General features: G+C 35.4%; 1 protein-coding gene across 2 annotated transcripts in view; it reads right to left on the bottom strand.

Moving 5' to 3' along the window:
- LOC118182597 (caveolin-3-like) overlaps positions 1-17,073 on the bottom strand; it is a 56,628-nt gene that overhangs the window by 25,396 nt on the left and 14,159 nt on the right. The window contains exon 2 of one of the 2 annotated variants that reach the window (XM_085816360.1): positions 16,148-16,210. The exons of the other annotated variant lie outside the window; for it this stretch is intronic. The gene's annotated coding sequence lies outside the window, so the exon portion shown is untranslated. The remainder of the gene's footprint in view (positions 1-16,147; positions 16,211-17,073) is intronic. 2 annotated transcript variants of the gene reach the window in all.

Here is a 17,073-nt window from a genome sequence, read left to right as displayed (position 1 = left end):
TAGTTACGCATTAGATTCAGTTAATTGCCGACAAACCCTGTAGGACTAAACCTTACCGCTATGACAAACAGAAAGAGCAAATCATAGAAGAACATATTCAGGAAATGTTAAAGAACCAAATAATAACACCCATAAATAGTGAGTACGCGAGTCCAATCGTACTATGTAGGAAAAAGAACGAGTTTCCTTCCTCCTTCGGATAAAAGGGCTTGGAGGTTTGTTATCGATTACAGAAAACTTAATAGTGTTACTAAATTCCCAGTTTACCCTTTGCTGGTTATAGAGGAAATTATTAGAAAGATTAAATCTACAAGATACATGACTACGTTGGACTTAACGTCTGGCTACTATCAAATAGCTATGAGACCCGAAGACATACATAAAACCGCGTTTATAACAAAATCGGGCACTTATGAATATTTACGCATGGCCTTTGGGTTGTGAGGGGCCCCGTCAACATTCCAGAGAGCTATGGACATTGTTCTAAAGCCTGTCCTAGGAAAATCGACTTTAATCTATCTAGATGATATAATTATAACGAGTAGTACGTTGGAACAACATATTAAAGACCTAGAAGATGTTTTTAAATTATTAAAAGAGGCCGGTCTTACAATTAACGCCTCAAAATGCAAGTTCGCAACTAAAGAACTTAAATATCTCGGTTATAAAATTTCGCAAAAGGGTATAGAAACTCAAGATTCAAAAATAAAAGCCATCAAGAATTTCCCACCTCCCAACACCGCCAAGAAACTTTCTTCTTTCCTTGGGTTATGTTCTTATTATCGGTCATTCATAAAAGATTTTGCTAATATTGTTGAACCCTTGTTAGTAATTAAAAGAAAGAAAAGTAAATTCACGGGGACAACAGAAGCAAGTACCGCATTTGAAAGGTTAAAAGAAGCGCTCATCAATGCCCCTGTTTTGAAATTCCCGGAGGGGGACGAAAACCTGGAAATTGCAACAGATGCGTCTGACTATGCTGTAGGTGCTGTTCTCATGCAAAATGGCCATCCTTTGGCATTTTTTAGTAAAACGTTGGACCCTACACAAAGGAATTATACAGCTACAGAGAGAGAAACATTAGCCGTATTAACGGCTGTACACAAATTTCTAGTTTATTTTGGCAAAGCGCCAGTAACAGTTTTTTCGGATCATGCGGCTGTTGGTAGACTTTACTCGGGGAAAAACCTAACGCCCAGGTTAATAAGATGGGCTTTAAAACTTCAAGAATATAATCTCATAATTAAATATAAACCGGGTAAGGAAAACAATGTAGCTGACGCACTTTCTCGTATAAAACTGGACGATGAAGGCAATGAACTCAAATGCGCTGTGTTGACTTCAAAAATTTTAGATTCTAGAGAAACAATTATTGCTGAATTGAAATCTGATCCTGAATTTGGAAGTATCTATGCATATTTGAAAGACCCCGAAAGCTTTGAGCACACAGATATCGATGCGATAAGAAATAGAGCAGAAAACTATGAAATAATAGATAATTTATTATTTTATACGAAAACAACAAACGAAAATCTCGAGTACAAACCAGTCATCCCAGCCTCGCCTCGATTAAGCATTTTGAAGGAATTACACGACGCGAAAACAGCGGGTCATTTAGGGGTCAGAAAGACTTTAAAAAGGGTACGCGAGGCGGTATATTTCCCGCAATTATACAAAATAGTAACTGCGTATGTCAGGTCCTGAAATCAATGTCAGTTAATAAATGATATTAATTACAGCCCGGCCGGGTACTTAAATAGCATTCGCGCTACAGTTCCGAATGAAATTTTAGGCATAGATCTTCTTGGTCCTTTCCCCCAGAGTGAGTTAAATAAAAATCGTTTTCTTTTAGTAATTGTAGATCATTTTTCAAAATAGACAGAAATTGTTCCACTTAAACGCGCGTCAGCCAAAACAGTCGCAGATGCATTCTTACACAGATACATTTTAAAATACGGTGCACCGATAAAAGTCATTAGCGATAACGGTAAACTATTCGTTAACCAAATATTTGATAATATTTGCACTGGACTTGGCATACGCCATATCAAAATGGTTCCGTATAGACCACAGGCAAACATAGCAGAAAGAGTTAATAAAAACATTGTAAAAATAATTCGAAGTTATGTTAGCACACATCACAAGCGCTGGGATGGCTACATAAATGAGTTAGCTTATGCTTTAAGAACAGCAAATCACGATACTACGGGGAAAACTCCAGCAGAATTATTTTTAGGACGGAAGTTAATTACGCCATTAGATAAATTATTCTTTGTGCAACAAATAGAGCAAGAATTTAAACAACAAGATGTGCAAACACTCATTGACCAGGCGGTTAAAAGCTCGGATACGGCAAGAAATAGACAAAAGTTATACTATGATAGAAAACGCCGTGAAGCAGATTTTAAAGTTGGGGATAAAGTGTTGAAGCGGAAATTTTCTTTATCAAGTGCCCCAGACAATTTTACTGCAAAGTTAGCTCCAAAATTTGAAGGCCCCTATGTAATTCAGGAAATAAAGGGAGTCGTATTGTACCTTAAGAACGAGAGAGGGTAAATCTGTAAAGCAAGTCCCGACCAGGTGAAAAAATATTATAATCAAAATGATTTTGAAATCCTTAAAAGTTTCTTGCAGGACTCAAGTGTAAAAGAAGTAGAAGGTCCAGAAGTAACGTCACCCGCTCCACCACCCAAGAAGCAGAGAACTGAAGAGAAACCTAGCCCTGCTACAAGTCATGCGACGGTACAGAAAAGAAGAAATGAAAACGTTCAGACTCCAGCATTTGAGAAATACAAGAAAGCAACGCCGCTGCGTAAAGAAGCTTTGGTAAAGAGGAAAACACCAGTTACAATGTTTCGCAGTAGAAATTCTGCATCAAGGAAAACGCTTCCAGGGCCAGAGTGTCAGGTGCAAACAAGGCCGCTGTTCCCGAGAACGAAAAGACACCAGAAGGAACGAAAAGACCACCACCAACAGAAGAAATTCGAGCATGATTCCAGACCGGAGGACGCCAAGACCAGCCGTCCAGGGACAAAACGGAAAAGACAGCAAGACGACGACTACCACTCCAAGAGGCCAGCATGCAGAGGGCGAAAAAGAAATATCAACATGGATGACACTCGAAGGACTGAAAGGAGACGACTGACGTCGATGAATTCCATCTCGTGGGAGCAGTTCTGCCAGAAGAGGATGTCGGAGTTCCAATCATCGAAAACTCAAAGATAAGCTAAAATCTTCTATAAAATTTTTTTCTTTTGTTCCGAAATGTTATGCCTAAATACGAATTTCTATGTTTTGACGGAAGTCAATTTGTCTCGGTTGAGACTTAGTTTTGTTTTACTTTATTTAGCTAAGGCAAAAGTATTATTTTCTTTAAGTATAAAAGCTAAGAACAAGCATTTTCTGTTGGTCGAAAGACTAATTCTGTTATGTTAAAGCTAAAATTTGGCCGAAGATAAAAATAACTTCGTATTCTTGTATTAATAAGAAATTTAGTTTCAGTGCTGCCAGCTTGGCGATGAATGCGTAAAGTAAAAATTTATTTTTCTCTTATTCATTTTATGGTAAATTGTAAAAAATCATATGTATTAGAATTTCGTAAATATACGTAAATACTTGAAAGTTATGTAAAAGTAGAATTTAGTCTAGAAGCATAAAATTTTGGATGCTAAAAGTAAATGCTCAAAAGAATGAATTCAAATTTAAGTATTAAACTGTAGATAAAATCATGCTTTAGAGCGAAAGCCTGCATGTCTAAAGATGAATGAGGGGGAATTTAGAATGAATGTGTTTTGTAGGGTTCTCCACCTACACTTGAATTTTAAGAATGTTAAAATAGCTCATCGAGTTCTAGAATGTCGAGTAAGGTGTGTCTATTTGGTCGTTGAATTCTAACAAATCATTGTGGTTAGGGGAAGTGTTGCAATACTTAAACACGAATATTCCCGTTTGACACCACACATGGTGGAGAGCCAGGGTAAAGTTAAATTCAGGTTTGAATACTTGAATGAATGTGAATTAAGCAGTAACTAAGGAAAATAAATCGATCAAAAACAAAAACTTATTCAGTGTCAAGAAAGTGTAAATTATAATGTATTTAGAAAGATACTGATACACTGATAGTTATTCCTTCCAGATGCTGGAAGGAAGAGAACAGATTGTTTGCTGAACTCCAGGAAATGTTGCTGTAAGAAGAGAGGGTTAAATAAGTATGTACAGAAATTTATTCTACCTTTTGTGAGAAAACAGTTTTTTTTTTTATGTAAACGAGGCTCTTAAATTTTAGTTCAGAATTATTGAAACTTTTCAAATTATTGAAACTTTCTAGGACCTGCTTCGAAGTTTACCAAATTCTGGCAGCGGCAAATGTAGGGTTTATATTTATTTTAACTAACATTTATTTTAAATTTAAACTATTTTTTCTGTCAAGCCTTACTTTCCCCTGGAATTGCCAATGCCAGAGTATGTAAATTTTAGTAGAACGCGCAAAATATTCAAAATAGTCAGCGGAAATATTCTGAGTTAAATAGAAGGGAAACGAGTTCGAAAGTGTGCTTTCTTGCTTCACGAGCGTGGAGGTGGCTAGTTAGAAATTGAAGAACCACGCGTTTCGGCCTGTGTGCTTGCCTCGGTAGATAGTTAAATCTTTCAACGTAATATTCAGAAGTTTGCTGAATTGTCAGCGGTATCGTAGAACGCGATTAGGTTAGTTACGTTTTAGAGAGCCTCGTAGGTAGTCACTTGTTATTATTCATTTTTCAGTTTCTTATTTTTATTTTACCGCCGGGTCGGCGTAGTTTGTGAGCGTCAAGAGCACGCATCTGTAATTTCTAAAGTTGAATAAAAAGGGATTTAAACTTCTCTCAAGACTTTGTATACTTTCCAGTTCATAGCAGTCACCACTATTGTTATGTGCAGGTTGGAAGCGCGCAACATTACACACTAATATAAATTCTATTGGTATCAAAGTGATAAACTGGTATAATCAAATGCAAATTACGAGTAGGAAGCAAAAGTGACATACTCTCATTACGTGACTTCTTCGAATTTAGTATCTTTTATAAATATGACTAAAATAACTAAATACATCAGCTAGTAAAGTAATGGCAGAAAACTAATGGCATCAGCTAGAAAATCTGTAAATTTTTTTCAGACGTATTTTCCCTATCAGATATATTACCATTTTCCAGTCCAAAACATGGCGTGAATTATTCAGCAATATAATTTGTCCTTCAGGAGTTCTCAGGGAAAATTCTTAAAGGAATTCAAAGCCATAATTAGCGTCAACCAGGACCATAAATACCTAGCAAATCATTCAGGTTAATAGCTGAGAAGTATTCAGTCACAAAAAGGCTGATTTTGGCAGCCCAGAACTACAGCTGTTGTATATGATCTTGGGCGCTATTGTTGGACGCTTCGATCCACATTTAATGAGAAGTTTCAAAAGTATTTTTAATGATATGTTTTGAGAGTAGTTGTTTGTCTGGTCATATCAAGGGAACCATTACAAGACAAAATCTTCCAAGTAAGAGAAATGAAAATCTGCAAACCTCATGTTCGATCATAATGAAATTTCCCGAGTAGTTTTATGACATTCACACCAATACTACGCATAATTATTATTTTTAATATAAAGCTCCCATGCTTGATATCCTGTTGAAGAAACTTGCGTAGTTCGCAAGATCTAGGAATTTGAAACTTTTGGTCTTCTTGATCATTGTATGCAGTACCTCCAAGATGAGCTTTCGAAATCATTGTTAAAAGAGGTCAGGTTTTCATTGTTTAGGTATTTGTTATCGCTGTAAATAAATACCAAGGACAACTATTTAATAATGTGGTAGGTTTTCTCGGAGAACAAATAATTTCTCGCGAACAGCTGTTCGTTTCATTTCCCATAATTACATAATTAGGTTCAAGGAAAATTCGAATATTTTGTAGAAGTTCATTAACAAAAGAATGAAAATCGATTTAGAAAATGCGCTCTTTACAAGGAATTATTTAGTTAGGGTTTACAAAATATTAACTATCGTTACGATTTTGAAATGTATTTTTTAAATATACCTTTCTTATTTTAAGCATCATTACACACTTCTCATTCTCAGTCTGTGCAGTCCAAAAAATTTGAAAACGTTACACACAGTTGAGAAGCAATTGACACCGAAACTGCTGATTTCAACAGGTAATTTGTTAATCTTCAGCTGTATGGTTCATCTGTATAAAACGGTTTTAGCATTTTGAAATACAGCGCTCTTTTCTAAAGGTCTATGGCAGGTGTCGGCAACCTTTTTTTGGCTGCTGGTCAAAATCAATCAAAAATGTACGCATTAGGAAGACATTTCGTGTCAGTAGTAAGATCATTAGTGGTCTTTCTTGGCCAATAATGAGATAAATTTTATTGAGAAAATAACTGAGGTACGCTTTAAACTTCAAACATGAAAATTATAATTATAATTATTATAAAAACAAATATAACTGAATGAACTTTATTTTCCTCTTCGATATTAGTAATTCCCCTGTTCCTAACTTGTAACGTCAATTTAATCAAGTCCGGCTTATATTTATTTAGTCGTGTGCCGACGAATTCAAGCATCTTAATTTTCGGTAGTTGAACTGCTCTTGTTCTTACTTCAAATACATTTCATGAGTGAAAATATCGGCTCGCATTTATAAGTTGAACCAAGTGCGCAAAAAATGGAAAAGTCAGTTTTTTGGAATTACGGGTTATGGATCGGCGTCAGCAACTATGGATTTTTTCTTTAAATTATATTAAAAATTTTTGTTTTTTAAAAATAAAAATGGATGTTAGTTACTGCAACTTCATAATCAACCAAAAATACTTCTTAGTTATTTGCTGTTTATTTTTGATATATTATTCAAGTGTTTGTTTCATATTTAAGTTTTTTAATTTTTTGTATATTATACTTTATTTTTGAAACTGAAATGAGTCACTTGAAATTATTAAATGGGTCACTCAGTGACACATGGGTCATGGGTTGCCGAGGCCTGCTCTGAGGTATACCTAGTTGGATAATGTGATTACACTTCTATGTAGTTTCACTGCATCTGCGATCGTCATCAAATAAAATCGTAAAATTGCAAAGAGTAGAAGATTCCACTGCGGAGGAGATTCTCTTGTTATAAAGAGGAGGGTTTTTTTGTTTAACCTTCTTAGACCTACTACCAGTTCTTCGTACAGAGCATTCGTTACTATTCATGGCTTCAACGGAAGAACTCTGCTGTTAAAGTAAACTTATAGTTTCACAAAAGGAAGGAGCGCTATAAGCATACGTTATGAGCAATTTACAGAACAAATGACAAAAACTGAATGAATGAAACACTTTTAAATGAATTAATAATCATAAATAGGAGACCTGAAAATAAATTACTGCTGCAAACTGTGTGATAAAATTGGTTTATGATGATTACATTTTCACTTACGACGAATGAATATTTATTAGCCTAAAGGGGCGTAAGACCCAAAGGCCTATTCGTCTCAAAATGGCATTTTGCTGCGTTTCACGTTCTGCGTTGGTTCACTTTTCGAAGTGTTGCCACCAAATACTATCACCATAAAACTAAATAATGCATGAATACATGAATTTTTTTCGCATTGTGAAAAAACAACGGTACCTAGAGCCATCAAATTCTGAACAACGTAGTCCTTTAACCGAACACGAGCACATCGAAGCCCGAAAATGTTTTATTATCTATTTCAAATTTTGTAAACTTTTAAAGAATTTTTTATTAACAAACTCAACAGTTTCAAAGCAAACAGTGGAAACACTTAACGGAAAAAAAAAAAAAAAAAAAAAAAAAAAAAAATTATCTCGAGTGAGCGAGACTGTGTATCGAAAATTCTAAAGTTATGCTGTTTTTAAATATTTTGTCATAGCGCTGCTGAATTTAATTTTATATTGGTTTAAGTGCGAAGAATATGATGTTTAATAACTAAAGAAAACACACAAAATGGTTTAAAAAAAGCATCCTTTTGGGCGTAATTTAAAATTTGAAAAACTTTCAGATTTTCTTTTTTAAATTTTTTATAGATTGATTTTAATAATTTAGAATAAGTCTATAAAATTCAAAACTATTTTTTCTTTTCATTGTGTATTAAATTCGGAAAGATCAATAAAATATACTCTACACTTAATACTAAAAAAGTTTGTTGCAGAAGGAAACAGTTTTACTTTTTAGTCTTTTTATATCGAACTAAAAGTCATAGAAAATGTTGATTCGAAATTTAAAATAAAATTCGAGGGCTGAGTTACTATTTTATTTGTTTATTATGCTGTGTTTCCTGTCTACTTTACAACAACATTCTAATTTTGTGCGTATATGTACTAGACTCTGTAGACTGTTGTCTGCCCAATTCAAGTCTATGTTTAGGTTAAAGATACGCTATGTTGGGATTATTTTATATATGCAGTGAAGTAAACATGGCGCGTTTTGCAAGTGATGTATTTCCATTACTTTTCACGCTAATCTTCAGTCAAAACTGTTTGAATAGAATTTTCTTAAATGTTTCACAGGAAAAGAAAAATTGGATCACATTTATATATGTTAAACTGGTTCAGGTTATCTCTTTCCACAACTAAAAATGATAAAATTCTAAATACAAAAATTTTGACCCAAAGTTTATGCTGAACAGACAATATACATTTGTCAATATCCATGCCTTCTCCCGGGAGTTAAACCCGGGTCGTTTGGTATGCAGTCAGCGTCACTTTACCGTCTGAGCGCCACAAAATCTATAAATATGAATGCCAACAGCATTTGCTTAAAATGGTGGAAGATATAGAATATCACTCTTCGAAGCACATTGATTAGGAGATAACTTTCGCTTCTGGATGATTCGCAAATTGAATGGACGAAGAAGGTTTTTAAAGAATTATTGCAACTTATTTGGTTTAGAAAGTAAGAAATTTAGATATTTTCTTAGAAAGACTGGTATACTATATCCTTCTTCAACACCTGGGATTTTCAAGTACTAATAATTTTGCTGAGAAGTAAATTTTCGTTATTGTTATGAAACAGAATGTTTAATCCTAAACAGTAGGAAAAATTACTATGCAAAATACATGAGAATTCCAAATACTCGAGCCAACTGGAACCACAGTCAGTCATAAAAATTCTTGAACGGCTTACGTTAGTGATGTGCATGAACGTGCGTATATATGTATTGTATCGACGAAAGAGTTTACTGCTCTTTATTTTCGCAACAATTGGACGTAGACATATATTTACATTAAAAAATCTTTTAAATTGTTTTATAAATGTTTTCGTATTTTAAATTTATAATAATTAATTAATTTTACGTAAAAAACAAAATCTAATTTTTTGCAGCTTCTTTCGGTTCCTATACATACGTGATAGAGATATTTGAAGGAATCAAATTCAGGGGCCAAAGACGAATTGAAAAGCGAAATGTTTACATACACACTTAAGTAAAAATAAAACACCATTTAGAAAAACGTTTTTATGTTAAGAAATTACATAACAAGCATTTTTATGCAAATTATTGTGAAAGATATCGATCACTATATTTTTTTTAAATGGAGATTCACAAAAACTATAGAATTCATGTTATAAAAAACACTGGAAAGTTTCAATACTGGCATGCAGCCAGCTCGTAATATTATTTGTATAAACTAAAATTGAAAAATATTTGTATTTTAATGAAATTTTTAGAATTAAAAGCTTATCATTGTGAAGTAATAAAATATCAGGAGAATTTTAATAATGCATTTTTAAACTTTGAATAATTAAAACTTTAATAGAATATCATTGAATACCATTTCATAACCGATTATCATTGAATAGCATTTAAGGAGAAAAATCAACATCGAATTACTGTAATATATTTATCAACAAAGCCCCTCAATGCAAATTCAAAATGATGTTAAATATCACAAATTATGAAATTAAATTTAGCAGTCAATTTCTATCAAAGGACTCTTTAAACGAATACAAATATTTTCTAAATAAATAATTTTTAAATAAACGCATATTATATAAATAAACGCATATTATATAAATAAACGCATATATATAAATAAATGCGTTGTATGGTTTATATTTATTTTAACTAACATTTATTTTAAGTTTAAACTATCTTTCCTGTCAAGCCTTACTTTCCCCTGGAACTGCCAATGCCAGAGTATGTAAATTTTAGTAGAACGCGCAAGGATTCAAATTATCAGCGGAAGTATTCTGATTTAAATAGAAAGGAAACGAGTTCGAGGTGTGATATTCTTACTTCACGAGCGCGGAGGTAGTTGTCCAGAAACTGAAGAACCCCGCGTTTCGGCCTGTGTGCTGGCCTGGAAGTAGTGTTAATCGTTCAAGTGATCTTCAAGTTTGCTGAATTAGCAGCGGTATTGTAAAACGCGGTGAGTTAGTTACTTTTAGAGAGCCTCGTAGTTAGAGTCTTGTCTTTAGTTTCTTTTCAGGTTATTATTTTTATTTGACCGCCGAGTTGGCGCAGTTTGTGAGCGTCAAGAGCACGCACCTGTAATTTATTACGTTGAATAAAAAGGGACTTAAACCCTTAACAAGACTCTGTCTTTTATCCAGTTTTCACAGTCACCTCTTGGTTGCGTGCAAGTTGGAGGCGCGCAACGCTACATTGGCGCCCGAACACTATCGAACTAAAATGGCCGAAAATTGGATGGAAACCGCTGGACAACACCAAGAAATGACAAGCCAATTGGAAGGATTTGGATACCTGGTCCAGACTTTGAGAGCGTCAATCAAGCCAAACGTCCATTACGACGGAAAATATTCGGTGGCGGTATTTCTAGAAGGTCTAGAAAACCACTTTCAGCTCTACCCTGTTCCTGAAAGACAAAATGTTGCCATCGCCACATCCGCACTAAGAGGACAGACCGCGCTATGGTGGAAAATATAGGCAAATTTTTATTAGGGGAATTTGGAAGCCAGACACATACATTGGAAAATTTCAAAAAATCGTTAGTAAAGGCCTTCCCCATAGTGAAAGATCGCGCACGGCTGGAAGCCGAACTATATAGTTTGTATCAACGGGATATAGCAGAATTGACGGACTTTATTCTACGAAAAATTAAGCTGACGGATATGCTGTATGGGAAGAAACCCGATGCGGAGATAATTGAAATAATCTTACCAAGATTGTTACCCGCTGTTCAAGACTACTTTGAAATAAAAACCCAAGCACATTGCAGGAACTTTTCGAATTGGCGGTGAAGTTTCAAAATCGCAGAATAGCGGAAAGAGGGAGAGGGGAAACATATTCTCAAAGTACCCGGAGGAAGGAGGAAACCAGAAATGGAAATCGCTCGTATGGGGGAAAGAGCTATCAAGCTAACTCATCGAAACTCGAAGGTCAAGACCCAAAAAGAAAATTCGAAAATAAACATCCGCGTACCCAGAAGGCACAGATTGAAAGGAAAGCTTTAAACGAGTAGAGGGGCTTGTGAAAGGGAGGGTCCAAACCCCGGAAGTTTAAAAAAAACCCTCAAATAGAAATTTAAATACGGTCATCGTAAAAAACTCATAGCTACCAATTATACAAGTCCTGGTTGGCGATGTACCAGTAGAAGCCCTCATCGATACAGGATCAGAAGGAAATTTTATGAGTGAAAATTTCTTCAAAAAGAATTTTTATAGGGTAAGATTATTTAAAACCAAAAATACGGAAATTATAACGGCGCAAGGAAAAACATGTCACTGCATCGGGAAATTATCATTAAACTTACAGGTAAAAGAGGAAAGCCTCAAAGAATTAATTTTTGTAGTGAAAAATCTGCAAAATTCTCTTATTTTAGGTATGGAGTTTTTAAGGGCCGCGAGGACCAAATTGAATTTTCAAGACAGTTCCGTGGTGCTGGAGATGGACCAGAGGGTAGTGGAACCTGTGGAGAAACCGCGAGTGGACCTTAGCCATCTGAATGACCATGAAAGGCAAGCAATACAGCAAGTGGTGAGTAATTTTTCTAACTTGTTTTCAGAAAAGCCGGGAAATTGTCAAATAGTTACGCATAAGATACAATTAACTGCCGAAAAACCTTGTAGGACTAAACCTTATCGATACGACAAACAAAAAGACGTAATCATTGAAGAACCTATTCAGGAGATGTTAAAGAATAAAATAATAACGCCCATAAATAGTGAGTACGCGAGTCCAGTCGTACTATGTAGGAAAAAGAACGAGTTTCCTCCTTCGGATAAAAGGGCTTGGAGGTTTGCTATTGATTTCAGAAAACTAAATAGTATTACCAAATTTCCAGTTTACCCTTTGCCGGTTATAGACGAGATCATTAGACAGATCAAATCGACAAGATACATGTCTACATTGGACTTAACGTCTGGCTACTATCAAATAGCTATGAGACCCGAAGACATACATAAAACCGCGTTTATAACAAAATCGGGCACTTATGCATTTTTACGCATGCCCTTTGGGTTGTGTGGGGCCCCATCAACATTCCAGAGAGCTATGGACATTGTTCTAAAGCCTGTCCTAGGAAAATCAACTTTAATTTATCTAGATGATATAATTATAACGAGTAGTACGTTGGAACAATACATTAATGATCTAGAACAAGTTTTTAAATTATTAAAAGAGGCCGGTCTTACAATTAACGCCTCAAAATGCAAGTTCGCAACTAAAGAACTTAAATATCTCGGTTATAAAATTTCGCAAAAGGGTATAGAAACGCAAGATTCAAAAATAAAAGCTATCAAGAATTTCCCACCGCCCAACACCGCAAAGAAACTTTCTTCTTTCCTTGGGTTATGTTCTTACTATCGATCTTTCATAAAAGATTTCGCTAATATTGTTGAACCACTCTTAGTAATCAAAAGAAAAAGGGGTAAACTTACGTGGACAGCTGAAGCAAACACAGCATTTGAAAAATTAAAAGAAGCGCTCATTAATGCCCCTGTTTTAGAATTCCCGGAGGGGGACGAAAACCTGGAAATTGCAGCAGATGCGTCAGACTATGCGGTGGGGCGGTTCTTATGCAAAATAACCATCCTCTGGCATTTTTTAGTAAAACGTTGAATCAGACACAAAGGAATTATACAGCTACAGAAAGAGAAACATTAGCCGTATTAATGGCTGTACACAAATTTCGAGTTTATTTCGGCAAAGCGCCAGTAACAGTCTTTTCGGATCATGCGGCTGTTGGTAAACTTTACTCGGGGAAAAACCTAACGCCCAGGTTAATAAGATGGGCTTTAAAACTCCAAGAATATAATATCACAAAAAAATATAAACCGGGTAAGGAAAACAATGTAGCTGACGCACTTTCTCGTATAAAACTAGACGATGAAGGAAATGAACTTAAATGCGCTGTGTTGACTTAAAAAATTTTAGATTCTAGAAATACGATTATTACTGAACTGAAAGCTGATCCTGAATTTGGAAATGTCTATGCATATTTGAAAGACCCCGAAAGCTTTATACGAGCTTTCGGGGTCTTTCAAAGTCAGTTTTATACGAGCACACAGATATCGATGCGATAAGAAATAGAGCAGAAAACTATGAAATAATAGATAATTTATTATTTTATACGAAAACAACAAACGAAAATCTTGAGTACAAACCAGACATCCCAGCCTCGCTTCGATTAAGCATTTTGAAGGAATTACACGACGCGAAAACAGCGGGCCATTTAGGGGTCAGAAACACTTTAAAAAGGGTACGCGAGGCGGTATATTTCCCGCAATTATACAAAATAGTAACGGCGTATGTCAGGTCCTGCAATCAATGTCAGTTAATAAATGATATTAATTACAGCCCGCCCGGGTACTTAAATAGCATTCGCGCTACATTTCCGAATGAAATTTTAGGCATAGATCTTCTTGGTCCCTTCCCCCAGAGCGAGTTAAATAAAAGTCGTTTTCTTTTAGTAATAGTAGATCATTTTTCAAAATGGACAGAAATTGTTCCACTTAAACGCGCGTCAGCCAAAAGAGTCGCAGATGCATTCTTACACAGATACATTTTAAAATACGGTGCACCGATAAAAGTCATTAGCGATAACGGAAAACAATTCATTAGTCAAATATTTGAAAACATATGCAATGGACTTGGCATACGCCATATCAAAATGGTTCCGTATAGACCACAGGCTAACATAGCAGAAAGAGTTAATAAAAACATAGTAAAAATAATTCGCAGTTACGTGAGCAGACATCACAAGCGCTGGGATGGCTACATAAATGAATTAGCTTATGCTTTAAGAACGCCACATCATGATACTACGGGAAAAACCGCAGCAGAATTATTTTTAGGCAGAAAGTTAATTACGCCTTTAGATAAATTATTCTTTGTGCAACAAAGAGAGCAGGAGTTTAAACAAAAAGATGTGCAAAAGCTGATTGATCAGGCGCTTAAAAGCTCGTATACGGCAAGAAATAGGCAGAAAGTATATTATGATAGAAAACGCCGTGAAGCAGATTTTAAAGTTGGGGATAAAGTATTGAAGCGGAAATTTTCTTTATCAAGTGCCCCAGACAATTTTAAGGCAAAGCTAGCTCCAAAATTTGAAGGTCCCTATGTAATTCAGGAAATCAAAGGAGTAGTATTATATCTTAAGAACGAGAGAGGGGGAAATCTGTAAAGCAAGTCCCGACCAGGTGAAAAAATACTAAAATCCAAATGATTTTGAAATCCTTAAAAGTTTCTTGCAGGACTCAAGTCTAAACGAAGTAGAAGGTCCAGAAATAGCAACAACTATTCCACCACCCAAGAAGCAGAGAACTGAAGAGAGACCTAGCCCTTCTACAACCCGGACGTCGGTATCAAAAAGAAAAAATAACTTTCAAACTCCAGCGTTTAAGAAAAACAAGAATACAGATGCACCGCGTAAAGAAACCGTGGTAAAGAGCAAAGCACCACCTACAACGGATCGCAGGAGAAATTATACATCAAGGAGAACGCGCACACGGCCACAGACTCAGGTGCCAGCAAGGCCGCCGTTCCGGAAACTGAAACGGCAACAGGAGGCACAAAAATATCAGGAACAGAAGAAATTCAAGAAGGACTCCAGACCGGAGGACGTCAAGACCAGCTGTCCCAGGGAAAAACGGAAATGCCAACAACCAGACGATTACTCCGCCAAGAGGCCAGCATGTAGAGGACGCAAAAGAAAAACTAATGTGGACGACACTCGGAGGTCAGTAAGGAGAAGATTGACGTCCATGAAACCTCTAACTTGGGACCAATATTGCCAAAAAAGAATGACGGAGTTTCAAGCATCGAAAACTCAAAGATAAGTTAAAACCTTCTATAATTTTTTTTTCTCTTTTGTTCCGAAATGTTATGTATAAGTACGAAGTTCTATGTTTTGACGAAAGTCAATATGTCTCGGTTGAGACTTAGTTTTGTTTTACTTTATTTAGCTAAGGCAAAAGTATTATTTTCTTTAAGTATAAAAGCTAAGAACAAGCATTTTCTGTTGGTCGAAAGACTAATTCTGTTATGTTAAAGCCAAAATTTGGCCGAAGATAAAAATAACTTCGTATTCTTGTATTAATAAGAATTTTAGTTTCAGTGCCGCCAGCTTGGCGAAGAATGAGTAAAGTAAAAATTTATTTTCTCTTATTCATTGTATGGTAAATTGTAAAAATTATATGTATTAAAATTTGTAAATGTACGTAAATACTTGAATGTTATGTAAAAGTAGAATTTAGTCTAGAAGCATAAATCTTTAGATGTTAAAAGTAAACGCTCAAAAGCAATGAAGTCAAAATTTAGGTATTAAATTGTAGGTAAAGTCATGCTTTAGAGCGAAAGCCTGCATGTTTAAAGATGAATGAGGGGGAAGTTAGAATGAATGTGTTTTGTAGGGTTCTCCACCTACACTTGAATTTTTAAGAATATTAAAGTAGCTCATCGAGTTGTAGAATGTCGAGTAAGGTGTGTCTATTTGGTCGTTGAATTCTAACAAATCATGGTGGTTAGGGGAAGTGTTGTAAGACTAAAACACGAATATTCCCGTATGACACCACACATGGTGGAGAGCCAGGGTTAAGTTAAATTAATGCTTGAAAAATTGAATGAATGTGAATTAAACAATAACTAAGGAAAAAGAATCGTTTAAAAACAAAAATTTATTGTGTCAAGAAAGTGTAAATTATAATCTATTTAGAAAGATACTGATACTTATTCTTTCCAGATGCTGGAAGGAAAAGACCAAGATTGATTGATGAAGTCCAGGAAAAGTTGCTGTAAGAAGAGAAAGTTATAAGTATACACAGAATTTTAGTATACAATTTGTTACATAAGATTTTTTTTTTGTGTGTAAACGGGGTTCTCGACAGTTAGTTCAGAATTATAGAAACTTACAACAGGTCGTTTGTAGGACCTGCTTCCAAATTTTCCAAATTCTGGCAGCGGCAAATGTAGAGTTTATATTTATTTTAACTAACATTTATTTTAAGTTTAAACTATCTTTCCTGTCAAGCCTTACTTTCCCCTGGAATTGCCAATGCCAGAGTATGTAAATTTTAGTAGAACGCGCAAGGATTCAAATTATCAGCGGAAGTATTCTGATTTAAATAGAAAGGAAACGAGTTCGAGGTGTGATATTCTTACTTCACGAGCGCGGAGGTAGTTGGCCAGAAACTGAAGAACCCCGCGTTTCGGCCTGTGTGCTTGCCTGGAAGTAGTGTTAATCGTTCAAGTGATCTTCAAGTTTGCTGAATTAGCAGCGGTATTGTAAAACGCGGTGAGTTAGTTACTTTTAGAGAGCCTCGTAGTTAGAGTCTTGTCTTTAGTTTCTTTTCAGCTTATTATTTTTATTTGACCGCCGAGTTGGCGCAGTTTGTGAGCGTCAAGAGCACGCACCTGTAATTTATTACGTTGAATAAAAAGGGACTTAAACCCTTAACAAGACTCTGTCTTTTATCCAGTTTTCACAGTCACCTCTTGGTTGCGTGCAAGTTGGAGGCGCGCAATGCTACAGCGTAATCATAAATAAACGCAAGTTATTTTTCGTAATTTTTACTAACCGATAATTCGGTTACCCGAAAATTACGTTTGCCCGACAGGTATACATTGTTGCATACGTACGGGTTCGCAGAGGCTAT

This window comes from Stegodyphus dumicola, chromosome 5 (assembly GCF_044657685.1).
Source record: "Stegodyphus dumicola isolate Sdum_Otavi_A_Nest chromosome 5, ASM4465768v1".
In the NCBI taxonomy this organism is placed as follows: domain Eukaryota; kingdom Metazoa; phylum Arthropoda; class Arachnida; order Araneae; family Eresidae; genus Stegodyphus; species Stegodyphus dumicola.
Note: the sequence above shows the minus strand (reverse complement) of the source record. Positions and strands in the feature narration are given on the sequence as shown.